We start from the raw sequence: 20,133 nt of genomic DNA on the forward strand, positions 1-20,133 counted from the left end.
TTAAAACTAAATTCTATTATTTACCAGCTGGGTGGCACCTGAGTTTTAAGTTTCTTTGTCTATATAAAAACGTGGAAAATAGTAATTCCTACCTCAGGAGGTAGTTGTGCTGATTTGATAATGGACTGCGTGAAAAGTGCTAGCACAGAAGACTTGGCACAAAACTAGATATAAAAATAAAAAAAAAAATAAAAACGAGAAAAAGAAAAAAGAAAGGTTGTATTGTCAACTGAATCAAGAGTTCCATTCTATCTTTTAAAACCACCAATGTATTCAGTCATTATACTTAAAATATTCCTCTTCACCCTCACATCAATGCTAGACTTATCCCCAATTTACAGATGAGAAAACTGAGACTCAGAGAAGTTAAGGAAGTAGACCAAAAACATCATTGGTAAGCGCTGGTGTCAAAATGTGAGCCAAGATCATTTCTGGTGGTGTTTGATTACAGATGCTGTATTAAAAATAAGTGAACAGAAGTAAAAGGAGGGTTTGGGGGCAAAGAAGTAACATATCAGACTTGGTTATACACAGGGGAATCTGGGAGTGTTGCCGTGAGATGTGTGGAATGGGGAAAAACTGAAGGCAGAAGGAGCAGCTTAGGAATAGGGTTTCTGAACACGGATAATTAGAGTAAAGGCTACGTGAATATCTGTCTTCCTGCTGCAGTGATTTACCTGCACAGAGGCAAACCTAGAAATAGCAGCCCCATTCCTCACTTGAGAAGGCCTCTGCCAAACTGACCACCCAGTGCTTTCACTCGTGGGGGATATGACTGAAAATGTTTTTAGCCTTGGCTCCAGACAGTAGAGACAGTTTTTGTGTGCCTCAGTTTACCCACTTGGAAAACGGAAATTCAATGCCGATGATGGCTATTTCACAGAGATTCAGGAAGAAAATGCATGGAAATAGACTTTTTAAAGTTACAGTCATCAACCTGATGTTAAGGTTTTACTGTACCTTGAGCAACACGCAACAGCAGAAAGCACTCACGTAAACTTCAGCTTCATGATTGATTCTTTGTATCTTAATTTTGTAAATTTAAAATTTCAGATATTAAAGGATGAGGTAGTGGAGGGAGAGTTTCTTGTGTTGTTGTTTCCATGGTGACCAACTTGCAGGCATTAACTGCTGGCTGAAATACAGATAAGTAAGGAAAAGATGGCAAAGTGGCCGGATATGGTGGCTCACGCCTATAATCCCAGCACTTTGGGAGGCCAAGGTGGAAGGATTGTTTGAGCACAGGAGTTCAAGACCCGCTGCGGCAACATAGGGAGACCCTGTCTCAACAAAAAAAAAAGTAAAAAATTAGCCCTGTGTGATGGTGCATGCCCATGGTCCCAGCTCCTTGGGAGGCTGATGTGGGAGGATCACTTCACCTCAGGAGGCTGAGACTGCAGTGAGCTGGGATCATGCCACTGCATTCCAATCAGGGTGACAGAACAAGACCCTGTCTCTAAAATAAAAAATGGCAAAGTGCTTTGCACAGTGCCGGGAACATAGTAGACAATCACCACTTCTATTAAAGCAGCATAGACATAGAGGCTGTCATGAAGAGCATGATGGGAAATTCTCCTCCCCTTTGGAATGTTTCAGCCTATTTTGAGATTTAAAATGTTTCTAAAGCAGGGAAACTTTAAGGGATAAGACTTGGACGAGAAGTCTAATTTGTGGATTTCCCCTTATTCTAAGCCAACTGCACCATGGAGCTTCACCTATCCCAGTTTCTTTGTGTCTGGTTTAAGATACCTTTGCCTACCTCAAGCTCAAGATATACTTCTATATAGTCTCTAGAAGTTTCATCATGTTTCCGTTCACATGGAGATCTACAATGCACCTGGAATTGATTTTGTATATAACATGAGGTAGAGACCAAGATTCAAATTTGCCCATGTGGATGGCCAATTGACCCAAAACCTTTCATTGAGAAAGCCATTGTTTCTCCATCGGTCTCCAATGGCACCTTTTTTATAAATCAAGTGTCCCTAAGTTGGGCACAGTGGCTCATGCCTGTAATCCCAGCACCTTGGGAGGCCAAGGTAGGAGGATTATTTGAGGCCAGGGATTTGAGACCAGCCTAGGCAACATAAGGAGACCCCGTCTCTATAAAAAATTAAATAATTAGCTGGGCTTGGTGGCATCTACCTGTAGTCCCAGCTACCTGGAAGGCTGAGGCAGGAGCATCACTTGAGCCTGGGAGGTCAAGGCTACAGTGAGCCACCATCACACCACTGCACTCTAGCCTGGGCAACAGAGCAAGACCCTGCCTCAAAAAACATAAAATAAAATAAAGTGTCTCTATGTGTGAGGGGTTTGATTCTGAGCTCTTTATGCCGTTCCACTGGTCTATTTTTTTTTTTCTGTATCAAAGCGTGCTCCTTTAATTACTCTGGCTTTATTATAACTCCTGATATCCAGTCATTAAAATCATCTGACTTTGTTCTTCTTTGTGATAATCTTGGCTTTTGATTTTCCACACATATTTCAGAATCACCTTGTAAATTTCCACTAAAACAAAAACTTGCTGGGGTTTTCATTCTGATTACAGTGTCTATATCAATTTGGGGAGGATTGATGTCCTAACAGTATTGATTTTTTTTCACAATAACCCTGTGCAGTAGGTTCTGTTGTTATCCCACTTGACAAATACATTCCTCCTGTGTAGCCAGGGCACAGGAATGTGAATGAATCCTGTGGTCTACCAAGGAAGAAGAGTGGGCACGGTTTGCCCCTCCTGGAAGATATATTTTATCATTGACTTTGTTTAGAATTATTGGCTCATGACAGTAATATAAAGCACACTGATTGTAGTCAGTACGATTATATTGCTTTAAAAATTTTTTTCTTTTTTCTTTTTTTTTTTTTTTGAGACAAGGTCCCATTCTGTCACTCAGGCTGAAGTGCAGTGGCACGATCATGGGTCACTGCTGCCTTGACCTCCTAGGCTCAGGTGATCCTACTGCCTCAGCCTCCTGAGTAGCTGGGAACCACAGGTGTGCACCACCATGCCTGGCTAATTTTTGAAGCATGTGTAGGGATGGAGTCTCCTTATGCTGCCCAAGCTGGTCTTGAACTCCTGGGTTCAATCTATCCTTCCACCTCAGCCTCCCAAAATTCTGGGATTACAGGCGTGAGCCACCGTGGCCAGCCCTTTTGCATTTTTACTAATCATGCACCTGTCACTCTTTGCACCTGGGGCAGGCTGGTCCCACTGCCCTTAATGTGCCACAAACCTAATCTCACCAATTTGATTAACCAATGAAAGACATCAATCTGAAAGTGAGAAGCACAGGTAGGTAAATACAAGTGGTGTCATTTTTTGGGGGGTGAGCATGGTGGAAGACACACTCAGCTTTTCAGGGGGAGCAATGGCAAGGGAGTTGTGATATAAATGACCATAAATGGCCTCTGTATATTAACCCCAAGTTGGCCTCTGTATATTGGCCCTTAGTTGTTTATTTTTTCACTGTAGGCTGAGACCTATTAGGTAAAAAGCCCAAGAAACGAAATTCAATTTTTTGCACATCCAATTGTTTTAGAAATAGCCCAAACAGATTTCCAGTCATTTAGAGGCTATGCTGGAAAACCTCAGCTCTTAGCCATTGATAAGGAAGGGCCTTGTAGTTATGAGGCCCCAGGCCACTGCTGCCCTTTGGAGCTCTCTGACTCAGAGACTCCCTACTGTGTTAATGAGCCCCATCATCTAGACAAATAACCCTGCTGTCTGATCCCCTTTCTTCAAGGAGCCCCCTTGCCCTCCTCTCCTCTGGATGTCTCCTGCTGTGAGGACTTCACCTGTCATGCAGCCACATTCAAGCACTGCTCAATAATGCTTGTGGTGTATTACTGCCTCTGCTGGTCATATCTTTTTCCTTGATCAGCTTCGAAATGGAAACCCCTAACAGAGGTGGTGTTTAAAACAGTTAAACTGAGGTGTCTGTAGCATAGTGGCAGCAGTTGTCCTTGCTGAAGTGTTGCAGGTTAGATTTCATTCCTGACAATACAGCAGTCCCCCTTTATCCTCGGGGGATATGTTCCAAGACCCCCAGTGGATTCCTGAAATCACAGATAGTACTGTACCTGATTGCCATCCATTGGAAGACATTTCTGTTCATGTCTTCCACCCACAAATGTAATGCATTTTCCTTCTTAACTAAGCACTTATCACGCACTGTAGCCATGACTTTTGCTGTCTAAGATACGATAGCAAAACTCGCATGAATTCCTTTTTCCTTTTTCACAATTTCACGGATAGAAGATTCGTTCTTACTGTAGATCTTAGCAACCTCAGCATATGATTTTTTTTTCTTCCGTCATTAAGTCGAGAACTTTCACCTTTTTTACATTAAGGAAGCGTTTTGGCATATCCAAATTGCTAGCATCACCGCTCTTGTGCTTTGGGGCCATTATTAAGTAAAATAAAGGTTACTTGAACACAAGCACTGCAATACTGTGACAGTCGATCTGATGACCTAGATGGCTACTAAGTGACTGACAGGTGGGGATGCTGGACAAAGGGAGGATCCCCGTGCTGGATGAGACACAACAAGATGGCTGGAGATTTTATCATGCTCTTCCATGCCTCCCCAATCCAGTTCATTTGCTGCCATCTTTCTCTACTGCATGCCAACCCAGATTTCCAGCATACCAAATCTTGCCCAGCTCACACACGCCAGACACCTCCTTGTCCAGAGCCAAGGTTTAGAGAAATAGCAACTAGGATTCTGTTGTAGAACTGGAGTGTAATGAATGGTGTCTCCCTTTGTAGTGGCCCCTCCCTTAATGATTCCACGTGTTCAGGAGCCCTTGAGCTCCCCCGTCCATTTGGCCAGTGTTCAATGACATCATGCAGAAGGAACCAGCATGCTGCGGGCTAAAGGACCCCAATAACTCATTCTGTGGATGCGAGAAATCAGCTAGACCTTCCCCAGAAAGGCATCCTCATCCAAGGTACCATTAGTAATGCTGCTATTTGCAATCATAATAAAAATAAAAGTAATAGGAAAATCACATAGAGGCAATTCTGCTGCCTACTGGATTTTTAATTTTCTTGAGGATGCCAGAGGCAATCTTGGGCCCATTATATCTAAATGAGGCACATTATAAAAGGCTTGCAAAGTCCAAACTGCTTTTACAGTCATTAATTAGCCAGACTTCTAAATAGGCCCATAAGATTAAGCTTGGGTATGGTCTCTGGTCTCTAGAATGGGCTGTAGTATCCAGGGAAGTCAAATATCAGTTGCTCAGTCATTATCTGCCCATCTTTCTTATCTCAGTTCTAATCAGATGTTGCCTTTTTGGGGTGTTGAAAGAGGGAGACTCTATATAACCAAACACCTGATGAGAATGCTCTGAACTTCCCTGCAAGGCTGTGGGCAGTGTGAGCACAGGGGCTGATGGTGTTATCTTAGTTCCTATACACACAGCATCTTGTGCTCAGTAGGTGTATCAGCCAGCCTTCCTGGTGGCAAGTGAAAGGAATTTCACTCTGGTTTTCTTCACCTAAAAGAAAACATGCAGGAAGGATTTGGGGGTGCATGAAATGAATGAATGAGAAGCTGAAGAATCAGGTTTGCAAGACAATAAGCACCAGGAATTCCAGCAAATGTCCAGCAGCGGGAATGGTGTGGTTCATGACTTTAACCATCTTCAGGTACTTGCTCAAGATTCTGAGCCCATAGAGAGAGCACCTGGTTCAGTGAATCTGAGTCTCTGTCCCACCGCTTATGGCTTTCATAGTGGCAAGGGGCACTCATCCACAACCATTCCCAGTGGGAGAGTTTCCAAAATGGAGATCCACGTGCCAACAGTTCAGGAGGAGTTGTTTACTGGATAGCCTCCATGACAAATGTCTCTGGTCCAGTGTGGTTAGTAAATGTTACTTGTTGAATTCAATTTGCTACTTATCTTCCTTTGGATAGAATGAGGTGTCTCTCCAGGAAGGAAAAAATAAGAAAATGTGATTTTTTTTTTCCCTCTGGGTGTGGACCAGAGAGAGGTTTCTGATGTACCAAGAATTATACTAAATATGGCCTATACATTGTCCTCACAACCTATAAGGTAGGAACTATTTATATCCCCAGTTTACAATGAGGCTCACATGGATGAAGTCACTTGCTCAAGGACACAGGTGGAGCACAGGTTCAAACTTAGATCTGTCAGTTTCCAAAATTCATGCTCTTAACTATTCCATGGACTTCCTCCTCCCACTTCTGATTCGGGGCAGGACAAATCTTAAAAAGACAAAAGGGCTCCCAGCTCTACAAATTTAATAGAGACCTGACTGAATGAACGGACATATCTAAAAGGAATTATAAATAGCTGTTAGCAGGGAGTGATGAGCCTGGGAAACAGAGAAAGGAGATGATGGCCAGGTGTGTTCAATAGTGTTCAGGGAATGGGAGGCCATGGGCCATGAGGCTCTGCGCGAAACCTTATCCTCTGGCTGGCAGGTGCATTTGTGTAGTGGACACAAACGGCATCAAGCGGCCCTATAAAGACCATCCCCCTTGCTCTAGATCCAATCTTAACTGGTAGTTTTCTGAGGAGAAACTGAGTTTTAGTGGTACCAGTTTTCCGAGAAGAATGCTGACAAGGGGACCCAAGTGTCCAACCCACTTCAAAGTTTTATTGGAAAGTGATACCTTTGAATCCACATATTATATACCAGTCTCCTGAATTTGGAAATCACCAGAAAGCAGTAGATAAAATAGTAAAAATTTTTATAAATTGGGATACCAGGGATCGGATTCCAGCTGAGTGACTGTGAGCAAGCTCTTTGCCTTACCCTGGTTAAGCTTCCCCATCAGTAGAATCTGATGGTATCGAGAGTATATCCCTGTATCCAAACTCATCAAATTATATACATTAAATATGTGCAGTTTTAAAATGTCAATTATACTTTAGTAAAGTTATTAATGCAAAATAAGAATAGGAATAATTATGGTTCATATGTGGTATATCCACAGTGTTGGACCAAAACTCTAAGTCTTTTCTCTCAGCAGGTGCAGTACTCATTGTAAATTAGTAAATTGACACTCTGGTTTTATTCCTCAGCCTTGTGGACATGGTCGATATGCATTCACAATGCATTGGAAGATCTGCCCTCCATGTGCTGACTCATTCAGCTGTAATCCTGCAAGGTCAAGTTCTGTCCCCAGACCACAGAGCACCTGCTATGTATCATGAATGTCTTCAAGTGCTGGATATTGAATCTGAGCAGAAACCTGAGGGGTTATTCATGTGGATATTCAGGAGAAGAGTAGTCAATTTTTTTAAATGTTATGAGTACATAGGTGTTTGTTCTAGTATTATTTATTAGACTGGTATATATTTCATAAATACTATTTTACATCTATTCAACATTTAAAAAATGATTTAAAACAGAGCATTTCAGTCGGGGAGAAAAGCAAGTGGAAAGGTCCTGAGGTGAAAGATAGCTTGGCAGAGTGGAGGAAGTCCAAGGAAGCCAATATTTTTAGAGAGCAGAAAGAGAGGGTTAGAAGAGGAGGTGAGAGAGGTTCAGAGAGACCAGCTCATGTGGGACATTGTAGGCTCAGGTGAGGATCTAGCTTTCCTTCTGAATGTACTGGGAACCACTGCAGGATTCTGAGTGGAGGAGTGACATGATCTGACTTACGTTTGGACAGGATCCATCTGGCTATCTGTGGAGTATAGACTGTAGAGCAGAGAGACCAGTGAGGTGGTCACTGCAAAGACCCAGGTGAGAGGTGATGGAGGACCAGACCAGGGTGGTGGCAGTGGACATGGGGAGAAGTGGTCAGATCCTGGGTATACCTTGCAAGAAGAGCTAGCAGGATGCTCTGACTACTCACCTCTGGAGAGGGAGTGGAAGGAGACCAGCCAAGGATGGTATTATGGTATATATATATAGAAGTCCTAACCCTCAATACCTCAGAATGTGACCTTCTTTGAAAATACAGGTTTTGCAGAAGTAATTAGTTATGGTGAAGTCATACGTATGGCAGGTGTCCTCATAAGAAGACAGCCATGGGGAGGCACAGAGATACAGGGTGAATGCCAACTGAAGAGGGAGGCAGAGACTAGAATGATGCATTTGCAAGCTAAGGATTGCTGGAAGCTACCAAAAGCTAGGAGAGACGCGTGGAACAGATTCTCCCTTAGAAACTTGGGGAGTAACCAGTCCTGCCATTCCCTTGATCTCAGACAGCTCGACTCCAGAACAGGGAGACAATTTCTGTTGTTCGAAGAAACCCAGTTTGTGGTAGTTTGTTATAGGAGCCCTAGGAAAGTAGTAGAGATGATCTGAAGGTTTGAACTTGAGCAACTACAAGGTTATGGTTGCCATTGAATAAGGTAAGGAACACTAGATAAGGTTCTCCGTAGAGAGGGTAAATGGGCAATTGTATGCATGTGTGATTCTGGGTTTACCAGATAGATTAGGTTTATTCCTATAGAACAGAGTTTCTCAGTCATGGCATTAACTATGTTTGAAGCCAGATAATTATTTGTCATGCAGGTCTGTCCTATGCATTGTAGGATGTGTTGGCAGCATCCCTGGCCTCTATTATACAGATGCTAGTAACATCAGCCACCCTACCCAAGTCATTACAATAAAAAAAGTCTTCAGTCATTGATATCCTTTAGGAGGTGTTTTAGTCCACTTGGGCTGCAGTAACAAAATAACCTTAGATTAGGTAATTTATAAACAGCAGAAATTCATTGCTCACAATTTGGGAGGCTGGGAAGTCCAAGATCAAGGGACCAGCACATTTAGTGTCTGGTGAGTGCTCTCTCTTTCTCTCCCTTTGAGACAGGGTCCTGCTCTATTGCCCAGGCTGGTGTGCAGTGGTATGATCATGGTTCACTGCAGCTTTGACCTCCCAGGCTCAAGCAATCCTCCCACCTCAGCTTCCTGAGCAGCTGGGACTACATGAGTGTGACACCATGCCTGGCTAATTTTTTAACCTTTGTACAGAGACAGGGTCTTCCCCTCTTGCCTAGGCTGGTCTTGAACTCCTGGGCTTAAGCAATCCTCCAGACTCTGCCTCCCAAAGTGCCGGCATTACAGGTGGGCTTTCTTCTTCAAAGAAGGCATTTCCCTCTGGTAGAAGAAGCAAGCAAACTCCCTCAAACTTCTTTCATAAGGACACAAATTACATTTATAAGGGCAGAGCCCTCATAGCCTAATCACCTCCTAAAGACCCAACCTCTTAATACCACCACATTGGGGATAAAGTTCAACATATTAATTTGAGGGGGGTGGGGCACAAACATTCATATCATAGCAGGGGACAAAATTGTTCTTGGTTAAGAACTATTGTTATAGAAAACCTCCTGGAGCTTGGCTGGGCTTGGTGGCTCATGCCTGTAATCCTAGCACTTTGGGAGGCCAAGGTGGGCAGATTGCCAGAGCTCAGGAGTTCGAGACCAGTCTGTGCAACATGGTGAAACCCCATCTCTAATAAAAATACAAAAAGTTAGCTGGGTGTGGTGGCACTCACCTGTAGTCCCAGCTTGGGGGGCTGAGGTGGGAGAATTGCTTGAGCCCAGGAGGTGGAGGTTGCAATGAGCCAAGACACACCACTGCACTCCAGCTTGGTGACAGAGCGAGACTCTGACTCCAACAAAAAAAAAGGAAAGACAGAAAGACAGAAAGAAAGAAAGAAGGGAGGGAGAGAGGGAGGGAGAGAGGGAAGGAAGGAAGGAAGGAAGGAAGGAAGGAAGGAAGGAAGGAAGGAAGGAAGGAAGGAAGAAGAAACAAAGAAAGAAAGAAAGAAAAAAAAATTCCCAGAGCCTAAACTTACTAAAACTTGAATCTTTATTCGTCTGTGGGTTCCTCAACTTGCTGTTTCACTGGAAGTTCTCGTGAGAGCCTCCTTTCAGTTTGAGCCAATTAATACCATCTTGTCATATTCATTTAATTGTTTATCATGTCTTTACATCTTTACATTCTAGAGTCTAACTCCACGAGGGCAAGGATTTTGCTTCTCTTGTTCCCAAATGTATCTGTCTCAAAAAAAAAAAAAAAAAAAGATTGACTGGAACAATATTGGTGGAAAAGGTTCTGAACTATAGAATGCTGCACACATGAAAGCCACACTAGACATTTCCTGTCTGGCTCATTTAGGTGTCTCTGCAAGTAATTCAGAAAGGATTTTTTGAACCAATTTTTAAAAATTATTTTTGAGTTACACAGGTTACACATGGCTATATTCTTCATTTTTAAAAAAAATTAAAACATTATAAATAAAGATAAGAGCTCTTTTAATTTTTTATTTTTTTGTTTTTTATTTTTTTGATTTTTTGATTTTATTTTTTAATTTATTTTTAAATTTTTTTAATTTTTTAAATTTTTTAATTTTAATTTTTTTTAATTATACAGATAAGAACTCTTTTAACCATCTCCTCAATCTTTGTTCCTTTCCCACCTCCTTCCTCTGGAATGTATCCTTCCACACCTTTCTCTGTGTTGTAAAGTGTCCATAGAAAATATGTAGGGCTGGGTACAGTGGCTCACACCTATAATCCCAGCACTTTGGGAGGCCAAGGGGAAGAATCACTTGAGGCCTGGAGTTTGAGAGCAGCCTGGGCAACATAGTGAGACCCCCATCTTTATTTTAAAAAATCACAAATAATAAATAAATAAGGAAAACATATAGCATTATTTCACCTGTGTTTTTGTATGTACAAACGTAAATCATATCACATTGTATGTATCATATTGAAATTTGCTTTTTTTAAATTCAAAAGTATGTTGTTAAAATCCTTGAAAAATAGTATGGTTTTTGGAACTAGATGACCTGGGTTTGAATGTCCTGTGTACTCATGTGACCTTGGGCACATTATTTAACATCTTGGTGCCTCAATTGTTCTGTAAGCATAATTTGGGAACCTCTCCAAGAACTGTTGTAAGGATTAAACTGTTTATTGTGGACAGGCACTTAGGAGAGTTTCTAGAGCATCCCTGCCCCTGGACAACTGTGCATGGATATTATTATCTATCTGACAGAGGACGTGGTCCCTTTGCTGCTACAAAGTATTTCACAGTGTGGTTATTTCCCCATAGATGGATATTAGATCATTTCCCATGTTTTGGCTATTACGAGCAACTCAGTGTTGAAAACCTTTGTGTAGCTCTCATTGTGCACATCCACCTACATTTTTCTCTAGGATAGATGGACATTTTTCTCTAGGATAGGAAAGAAATTTCTGGATCCTAGGGCACATGCATTTTTTAGTTTTAATAAATATTGCCAAACAGCCCCCCAAAAGGGCTGAACCAAGGTACACCTCTATCTGTAGACTGTGAGGATGAAATTCTTACCAGGTTGAATCTGCGTTTTTGGATAAACCTAACCCCTCTCGTGTTCATTAAGCCACAACTGTTTTCAGAGCTCAGTTGACATCTCTGGCTGCATTCCTCTTCATTTTTCCAACTTTGTGTCCTCAAGCAGCTCCTTGCTGTTGTTTTCCTTCCTGACTCTTGTTTAATGCGGCCAAGTGCTTTTGGAATCCAGGGTAATAATGGCAGACAACGTGCGGCGGGTATGTGAAATTGGAGGTGCTGAATATAGCGCTTGTAAGGAGTCTTTGGCATGATTTCAGCCTGAAATGGAGCACTTTGCACTCAGCCTAAATTGCCTCAATTGCACCTGGCATGCTGGGTAGAGGTGGTGCAGCTCATGCAGGCTGAATATTTCTCCGGAACAGAATGGGCTGTCTTCCCCAGCCTTGGAAGCAGGACACCAGCTTACCACGGAGATAAGACCGAAACCTAGCTTTGGACTTGAAACAGCACTTTCCTTTCAAACCCTACAGATGTCAGCAAAAGGCCCTTTTGTTGGTAACCTCGGGGGGTGGTAATTCCTTAATATAGAGAATAGAAAAATTTGGTCATTTAGGGCCTTGACTGACCATCGTAAAATCCACTTCATTTATTCATGATCATTTTGGGAGAAGTGTAAGATTTGCAAATCAGAACTGAAAAGATTCTCCAAAAATTCCAAATAAGCACCTTAGCAGCTCCCTGGGAGGAGAAGATGAATTTAAAGCGATCATATATTTTCATTTTTTCACCAAAAGTTTACCCCCCAGCAACCTTTCATCATGATGATTGTGTTTAGTCAACTATCAGCTGGGGTGACTGTTTTGTTCTACTTGCTCTCCCTGCCTGGAAAAAAAAAGGGCTTTGAAATAAATTTCTGGAATAGTTCTTGGCATTCAAATGCTAATGGATAGTGAGGCAAAGCGTCGGACACTAAATGTTTACATTAAAATGGAAATATGTAATCGATTTTTCCAATAAGGTCTCCTATTCACTGTTAAAATATACTTTATGAGACTAAAAACAAAACAACCACAAAAAAATCACCCTCTGTAAGTAATATTGGCTGAGGCAGCAACTTCTTGGTGAGCTACAGCCCAGACCAGGTATAGAGATAATTGTTTCCAATACTGCATCAGTACACACCATTGTCCTTGTTATAATAAAAAGAAAAGGAGATTTATTTCTTAGCTAGGCATGGGATTATTATCATTATAGGCACTTTCTTTTCTTTTTTCTTTTTCTTTTTGTTTTGAGACGGAGTCTCACTCTGTCACTGAGGCTGGAGTGCGGTGGCACAATCTCGGCTCACCGCAACCTCCACCTCTAGGGTTCAAGCGATTCTCCTGCCTCAGCCTCCATAGTAGCTGGGACTACAGGCGCCTGCCACCACGCCTGGCTAATTTTTGTATTTTTATTAGAGACAGAGTTTCATCATATCGGCGAGGTTGGTCTCAAACTCCTGACTCGTGATCTACTTGCCTAAGGCCAAAGTGCTGGGATTACAGGCATGAGCCACCTTGCCAGGCATTGTAGGTACTTTTGTAATGGGGGTGATTACTGAGTAAAATAATACCTTCTTTTTAGGTGCCTTTCTCCAACCCCCCTACCCTCAAAAAGTTGATCTTTCAAAATGATAATGTTGAAATTGTTTTAGTCTATTTATTTGACCATTGCCAGATGGTTTGAGAAAAAGTAGATTAAACAATAGCGTTTTGGAGCTTGAGAGATGTAAACTGGAATTGAAGCTCTGCCATTTCCTGTCTGTGCAGCTTAGGGTCTCTTTGAGCCTCAGTCGCCACATCTGAAAAATGTTGCTCAGGCTGAAAGAAGCGCTGGATTACCAGAAAATACGGAAAAGAAAGCCCACTTTAGATAACAATTCAAAATATCTTCCTATTATGGGCACAAGATATCAATAATAAAATGAACTAATGTTTATCTGTGTTCATTATATGCCAGTCACTGTTTAAAAGCTATTTGCATTAACAAATGTAATTCTTCTAATAACCTTATTAAGTAGATACTATTATTAGGTAGGTACTTATTGTCAGTTTTAAATATGCTGGTTAACTTATTCAAACAAACATTTACTGAATGTGTTTGCATTTCTCAGCAAAACAGGATTAGTTGATTTATTCATTAAAATATATATTGAGTACCTACTGTGTACCAGGCACATATAATTCTGGGGATATATTGGTGAGCAAAATTAGACAGTCTTTGCTCTCAGAGAAATTAGCGTCTTGCCTACAACCATACCGCCCTGAACGTGCCCAATCTCATCTAATCTTGGAAGCTAAGCAGGACTGGGCCTGGTTAGTACTTGGATGGGAGAAATTAGAGTCTGGGTAAAAAGGTAGATTGTATTCAGTTTCTCTAAAAGATGGTGAATTGTTATAAAGTGAACAAAATGTGAAGGACACAGGGACTTGCTCCTGTAAGAGAAGCTTATAAAGACATCTGTTGTAGAGTGGGAAAGTGACTTGGGTGCTGAGATCTAAAGGAGATGCCGGAATTGATTAAATAAGAAACAGAGCATAGGTGGGTGTGTTCCAGGCAGTGGGAGCAGCCCTTGCATAGGCCCCAGAGTGGGAGGAACATGGTTTGTGAGAGAGAGCCCCAGTTTAACCCATTTCCATCTCTCTTTCCCATGCTGGAAAGTGAAGAGGATCGGCGCATTTTTCCAGCACATGAATTAAGAGGGCCATTGTGCTGTTGTCTGGTAAAGAGGAAAAGGTGTGTTATAAGATGTGGAATCATGACCATAACTCACTTTCATTCGAAAATGTCTTTCCGGGGCTCTTGCCAATGTCTCTATGCTTCCCTAGAAGCTGAGAAACCCAAGTCAAGGTAAAGAGAAGAAGGAACCTCTGTGAATGAAGCCTAAAGAACCAATATGGCAGCTCAATATGCCACGAGCTACAGAGAAAGCCTTGAGGGGAGCTGTTGTCTCAGCATCGTGGAACAGGTGCGTGACACAGTACATGAATGATGGAGACAGCACCATGTAATCGCCTGACAGATGTTCTGGGATCTTATTACACTGTGTTAGACTTGGTCAGGAGCATCTCAAAATTTCAATTCCTCCCATGGGTGGGGAGTGTGTGTGCACACACCCGTGACTGAAAGTATGCCAAGTGTTCTAAGCCTCCTGAAACAAACTGGAATAGAAGTGTGAAATTTTGTAACTGTGATGGTTACTGATACTCTCCTTCTCAACAGAGCCAGAAATATTCTTGTTAAAATGCCCTGTGTTCTACCAACAAAAGTGGCACTGTGTGTTGAATGTTGCCAGCCTTAAAGGCCTTCCTCAGCTCTGTGTGTGTGTGTGTGCATGCACGTGTGCCCACACATGCATGCATGAGGGTAAACACTAGACATAGAGATGGGGAAATGTATCCGATTTGGAAAAGATCTCAGAAATTGCCACTGTAGCCTGTATAATTGAGGAAAAAAAACATGAAATTCTTGTATTTTCCCCAATAATTACCACAAGGACTGTCTCTGTTATACTTCCCACCCTCATCTGGCCTTCTTGCTACCTGGTAAGTCAATTAGATCCCATAACTTTTCCATCTCCATGGGCTGTTAAAATAGCCTAGTTACTGGTCCATGTTTTTCTATTTTTTATTGTATTAAAATGTAACATAAAATTTATCTTAACTATTTTTAAGTGTACAGTTCTGTGGGATTAAGCACATATCACTGTCCAAATATCACTACCATCCATCTCAAGAACCCTATTCATCATGCAAAACTGACTCTGTGCTCATTAAATAACTCCCTACTCCCTTTCTCCCCAAATCCCTGGTAACCTTCATTCTATTTTCTGTCTTTGTGAATTTGACCATTCTCAGCACTTCATAGGTAAGTGAAATCATGAAGTATTTGTCTTTTTGTGACTGGCTTATTTCACTCAGCATAATGTTCTCAAGGCTCATCCATATTGTAGCATGTGTCAGAATTTCTTTTCTTTTCTTTTTTCTTTTCTTTTCTTTCATTTTCCTTCTTTTTTTTTTTTTTTTTTTTTTTTTTGAGACAGAAGTCTTGCCCTTTTGCCCATGCTTGAGTGCAATGGTGTGATCGCAGCTCACTGCAGTCTCAAACTCCTGAGCTCACGTGATCCTCCTGCCACAGCTTCCCAAGTAGCTGGGACCACAGATACACGCCACCATGCCTGGCTATTTTTAACATTTTTTTGCAGAGATGGGGTGTTGCCACATTGCCTATATTGGTTTTGAACTCCTGGCTCCAGCAATCTTCCTGCCTCAGCCTCCCAAAGTGCTGGGATTGCAGGCATGAGCCACTGCACCTGACTCTTTCTTTTTTTAAGGCTAAATAATAGTCAAATATGTATACATTCCACATTATGCCTATCCATTCATCAATTGATGGACTCTCGGGTTGCTTCCATATATTAGCTATTGTGAATAATGCTGCTGTGAATATGGGTGTACAAATAGCTTGAGATCCTTCTTTCGCTTCTTTTGGGAACATGCCCAGAAGTGGGATTGCAGATATAACTCTTTTTTGTAGGAACTACCGTACTGTTTTCCACAGTGGTTGTACCATTTTATATTCCCACCAACCATGCACAAGGGTCCCAATTTTACAATCCGGTCCATTTTTAAACTTCAGTTTTATATTCACTTCCAAGTTCCCCCTTTCAGTTCTCCAGCATTGGCTGGGCTGGCAAGGTTGGTCTGGCCTGCTCTCTTCCTGCTTCCCACACACTTTCCACACACTTTCCTGCTTCTTTTCCGCTATGTTAAAGTGGGAAGGAGGATGGGGAGAAGAGGACATTTCCTCATGACATTGTCCTTGGCGAGCTGATCGTTTTCCTCTCTGTTGTCTCCACATGGGAGCATCTCTGTGCTGGGAGTTAGGGCTGCTGCTTCTGCTGGTCATTTCCACTGATCTGGCTTCATTGTCCATAAACTCAGTGTGGTAGGTGGAGGCCCCAGTAGACTTTCCTGGTAATGAATTCAATCTTTACAAAGTGTCGTTGCTTTTCTTCCTACTGAGCCTCAAGAGCTATATATTTATGTTAATTTCTTGTCTGAGGATTTCTATATCATGTGGGGAGTATAAAAATCACCCACATGCCATGATATGTGCATGCTTGGGGTTCCAATTTCTTACAGGAGACTTTTTTCCCCATTGTAGTAATGCCCCAAGCTGTATCCCTTTAAGACTTTTTTTTTTTTTTTTTTTTTAAGAGACAAGGTCTTGCTCTGTTGCTCAGGCTGGAGTATAGTGGTGCAATCATAGCTCACTGTGTCTTCAAACTCCTGGGCTCAAGTGATCCTCCCACCTAAGCCCCCTGAGTAACTAGGACAACAGGCATGCACCACCATACTCAGCTAATTTTATTTTCTATAGAGATGGGGTCTCACTATGTTGCCCAGGCTGGGAGTTTTTTGGGTTTTTTTGTTGTTGTTGTTTTTGTTTTTAAGCTGCAATGTTTCCCAGGGTGTGTCTGATGGCTTACCTTCAGCCTACCTTAGGTGCTTGCTTCTGCTTCTCTGTGTAGGAGCTATCTTGGGTTTCACAGGAGCTTTTCTGGCTGAGTTCTGGTACAGTGTGGAAACACAAGGGAAGTTGATACCCTCAGAGCAACACTCAACATTTGGGGGATGAGAGTTTGTGGATAAATGTGCCATCCCCCACCTGAGGTGGAATGATTCCTAAGTGAGTTCTACACAGTCTCCCAGAAGTCCCCAGCAGGACTGAACCTCAATTGCCCACGACAGTGACTTGCTTATTATGAACCCATTACTGACTTTTTTCTCTTTTCCTCTCTTTCTTCCCCCATTTCCTCACTATGCTTCCTGGGATCACCTCCTGAATAAACTAGCTGAATCCAAATCTTTGTTTCAGAGTCTGCTTTGGGGAAACCCAGACTGAAACACCCACCAAGAGCCCAGACTTATCTGTGCTGGTGGGAAACCTTTCTGCTTCTGTTCCCTTTGAGAGACCCCACTTTATGCAACAGTCTCACATTTGGTTTCCCTCTTTGCAGAGCCCCAAATCCATGTCCCCTGTTGCCATAGTGACATTGGAACTCCAGCCCTCAGCCTCTTGGAGCTTGTGTTCGGTGTCTGGACTCTCCTGGGTTGCCCTGGTCTCAGTTGGAGTTCACCCACATAATATTTAGTTCTTTTGGTTTTACTTTTGACCCTTTGGGGTGTTCTTTTGCTTGAGCCTGGCTCTCCATTACTTAATTATTTCTAATAGCATTTTTGTGGCATTGGGGTTGTCTATGCCCATCAATGGGTCGTGTTCCCAAGAGTCGAAGTCTTTCAATCAGCAGTGTGGTTGGATGATTCTATTCACTGCAGTTACATCAGTGAAAGACCAGAAGACCCTGCCCTCAGGGGGCTTACATTCTAGTAGGGGGAGATGAAATATAAACAACAAATAGATACACATGGAATATATAAGTCAGGTGATGATCTGTGTCATGGAGAAAAATAAAAGAGAGTAAGGGAGGATGGAGGAGGAAGGGGAGGAAGGGCTGGAGGACTAACACTTTACACAGGGCAGCTGGGGAGTCCTTACTTATAAAGTGGGATTTGGGCAGAGACCTGATAGAAAAGGGAGAAGGAATGCTGTGGCTTTTTGGAGGAAGAGCATTCCAGGCAGAAGAAATTGCAGGTACAGAGGCTCTAAGGCAGGAGTATGCTTGGCATGTTCCAGAGGCAACAGGGAGGTGGAAGTGGCTGGATTGGAATGAGGGAAGGGGAGTATGGGGGAGAAAGACAGAAAGTAGCTGGGTCAGAAGGTAGCAAGGACAGAACGTAGCTGGGTCAGCTCAGGCAGGGACATGTTGGCCATAGGAGGGATTTGGTTTATATCATAAGTAAGATTGAGGGTGCCATGAGTAGAGAAGTGATGGGAACTGACTTCAACCCAGCAATTCTGCTACTGGATGTTTATCCAAAGGAAAAGAAATCATTATATAAACAAGACACCTGCACTCATATATTTATCACAGCAGTATTCACAATAGTAAAGTCACAGAATCAACCTAAGTGTCTATCAATGGATGCTTGGATAAAGAAAATGTGGTACATATACACCATGGTGATACTATGCAGCCATAAAAAAGAATGAAATGAGGTCTTTTGCAGCAACATGGATGGAGCTGGAGGCCATTATTCAATAGCTCAGAAACAGAAAATCAAGTACCGCATGTTCTCACTTATAAGTGGGAACTAAGCAGTGAGTACACAGAGATATATAGATTGAAAGAATAGACACTGGGGACTCCAAAAGGGGGAGGATGGTGAGGATTTAAAACACTACCTATTGCATATAGTGTTCGCTGTTTGAATGATGAGTATACTGGAAACCCAAACCTCACCATTAAACCATGTATTTATGTAACAAACCATCACATGTGCCCCCGAATCTAAAATAAAAATAAAATATTGAGCCCAGGGGCTCAAGACCACCCTGGGAAACCAACATAGAAAGACCCCCCCATCTCTACAAAAAATTTAAAAATTAGGTGTGGTGGCAAGTGTCTGTAGTCCTAACTTCTCAGGAGGCTGAAGTGAGAGGATTGCTTGAGCCCAGGAGTTTGAGGCTGCAGTGAGCTATGATTATGCCATTGCACTTTAGGCTGGACAACAGAGTGAGACCCAAAATAAATAAAATAAAATTCAAAGGGGGAAAATAAATAGAATGTAGGGAAGCAAGGGTAGATCAGGAGATGGCTTAGAAGCTTGTTGCATTAACCTGAGTGAGGGGGCACGGTGGCTTAGATCTGGGTAGCAACACCAGGTATCAGGAAGCAGCCAGATTCTGGGAATATTTTGAAATGTGAGTTGCTGATGGATAAGGTGTGGGAGATAATGAAAAAAGAGGCATTGAGAATAACTGCAGGATTTTTGGCCTGAGCAATTCATTGGATAGAGTTGCCATTTGCTGACATAGGAAAGACTACAGAGGGATGGGTTTGGTAAGAGCATCAGGAGTTCAGTATTGGATATGTTAAGTCCATCAAGTTAACGGACATACAGATGAAGACATCGAGTAAGCAATGGATTATGAGACTATGGGGCTCAAGGCAGAGGCCATGTAGCTCACAGTCTAGTGGGAAATACTGGTAAATAAATGGGCAAATTGTTCCAAAACAATGTGCGTGACTATAATGTGAGTGCAATGGGCCATGGGAACACAAAGAAGGGACACGGACTTGTGCTTTTGGGAAATGTCATTGGAATAAGTGATGTTTAAGCTGCAACCTTGAAGATCCAATAGGATAAGCCACATGAGAATAAGGGGAGAACATATTTTAGTCCAAGAAAGCAGTCTGTGCAAAGGCCCTGGGTTAAGGGGAAACATGTTGCCATTTTGGAACTAAAGACAGTTGAGTTTCACTCAAAGACAGTGGTCAGGAGGAAGGATGGAGAAAGAAGCATCACGTGGTCAGGTCTTGAAGTCCACGTTACGGAGTTTAGATCATTTCATGAGCGCACAAAGATATCACTGAAAAGTTTTAAGCAGGGTGCTGATGTGGTCAGATTTAACAGATCCTTCTCCTCTAGAGAGACCTTCCCCAGGAGTGTTTTGAGCCAAGTCCTGTGAGCTCACCTCCCTTGGGCCACCCCAGACCTGCCTTCTTGTCCGTCTCCATTAGCTCCACTCCCAACCGCATCAGGCTTGTCACATCTAAGTAGGTCAGGTTAGGCAGAGATGGTTCCTGGGGACTTTATCTTCCAGTGGTCAGGCCCAGACACAGGGGGTAGTAATCTGCATGGACAGCCTGGCTTCCTACTCTGAACTGGGGGCACCACAGGGAAAGGCAGCCTTGA

The 20,133-nt window shown here is 42.5% G+C and overlaps 1 long non-coding RNA gene across 1 annotated transcript; it reads right to left on the reverse strand.

Moving 5' to 3' along the window:
* Nucleotides 1–914: 914 nt before the first annotated feature.
* On the reverse strand, nucleotides 915–17,379 carry LOC114671086 (uncharacterized). The gene is made up of 3 exons (XR_003720992.2): nucleotides 17,228–17,379; nucleotides 16,803–16,884; nucleotides 915–1,135 (listed from the first exon to the last, which is right to left on the reverse strand). It is a non-coding gene; the product is annotated as an uncharacterized LOC114671086 (long non-coding RNA).
* Nucleotides 17,380–20,133: the final 2,754 nt, after the last annotated feature.

This window comes from Macaca mulatta, chromosome 11 (genome assembly GCF_049350105.2).
Source record: "Macaca mulatta isolate MMU2019108-1 chromosome 11, T2T-MMU8v2.0, whole genome shotgun sequence".
Classification (NCBI taxonomy): Eukaryota; Metazoa; Chordata; class Mammalia; order Primates; family Cercopithecidae; genus Macaca; species Macaca mulatta.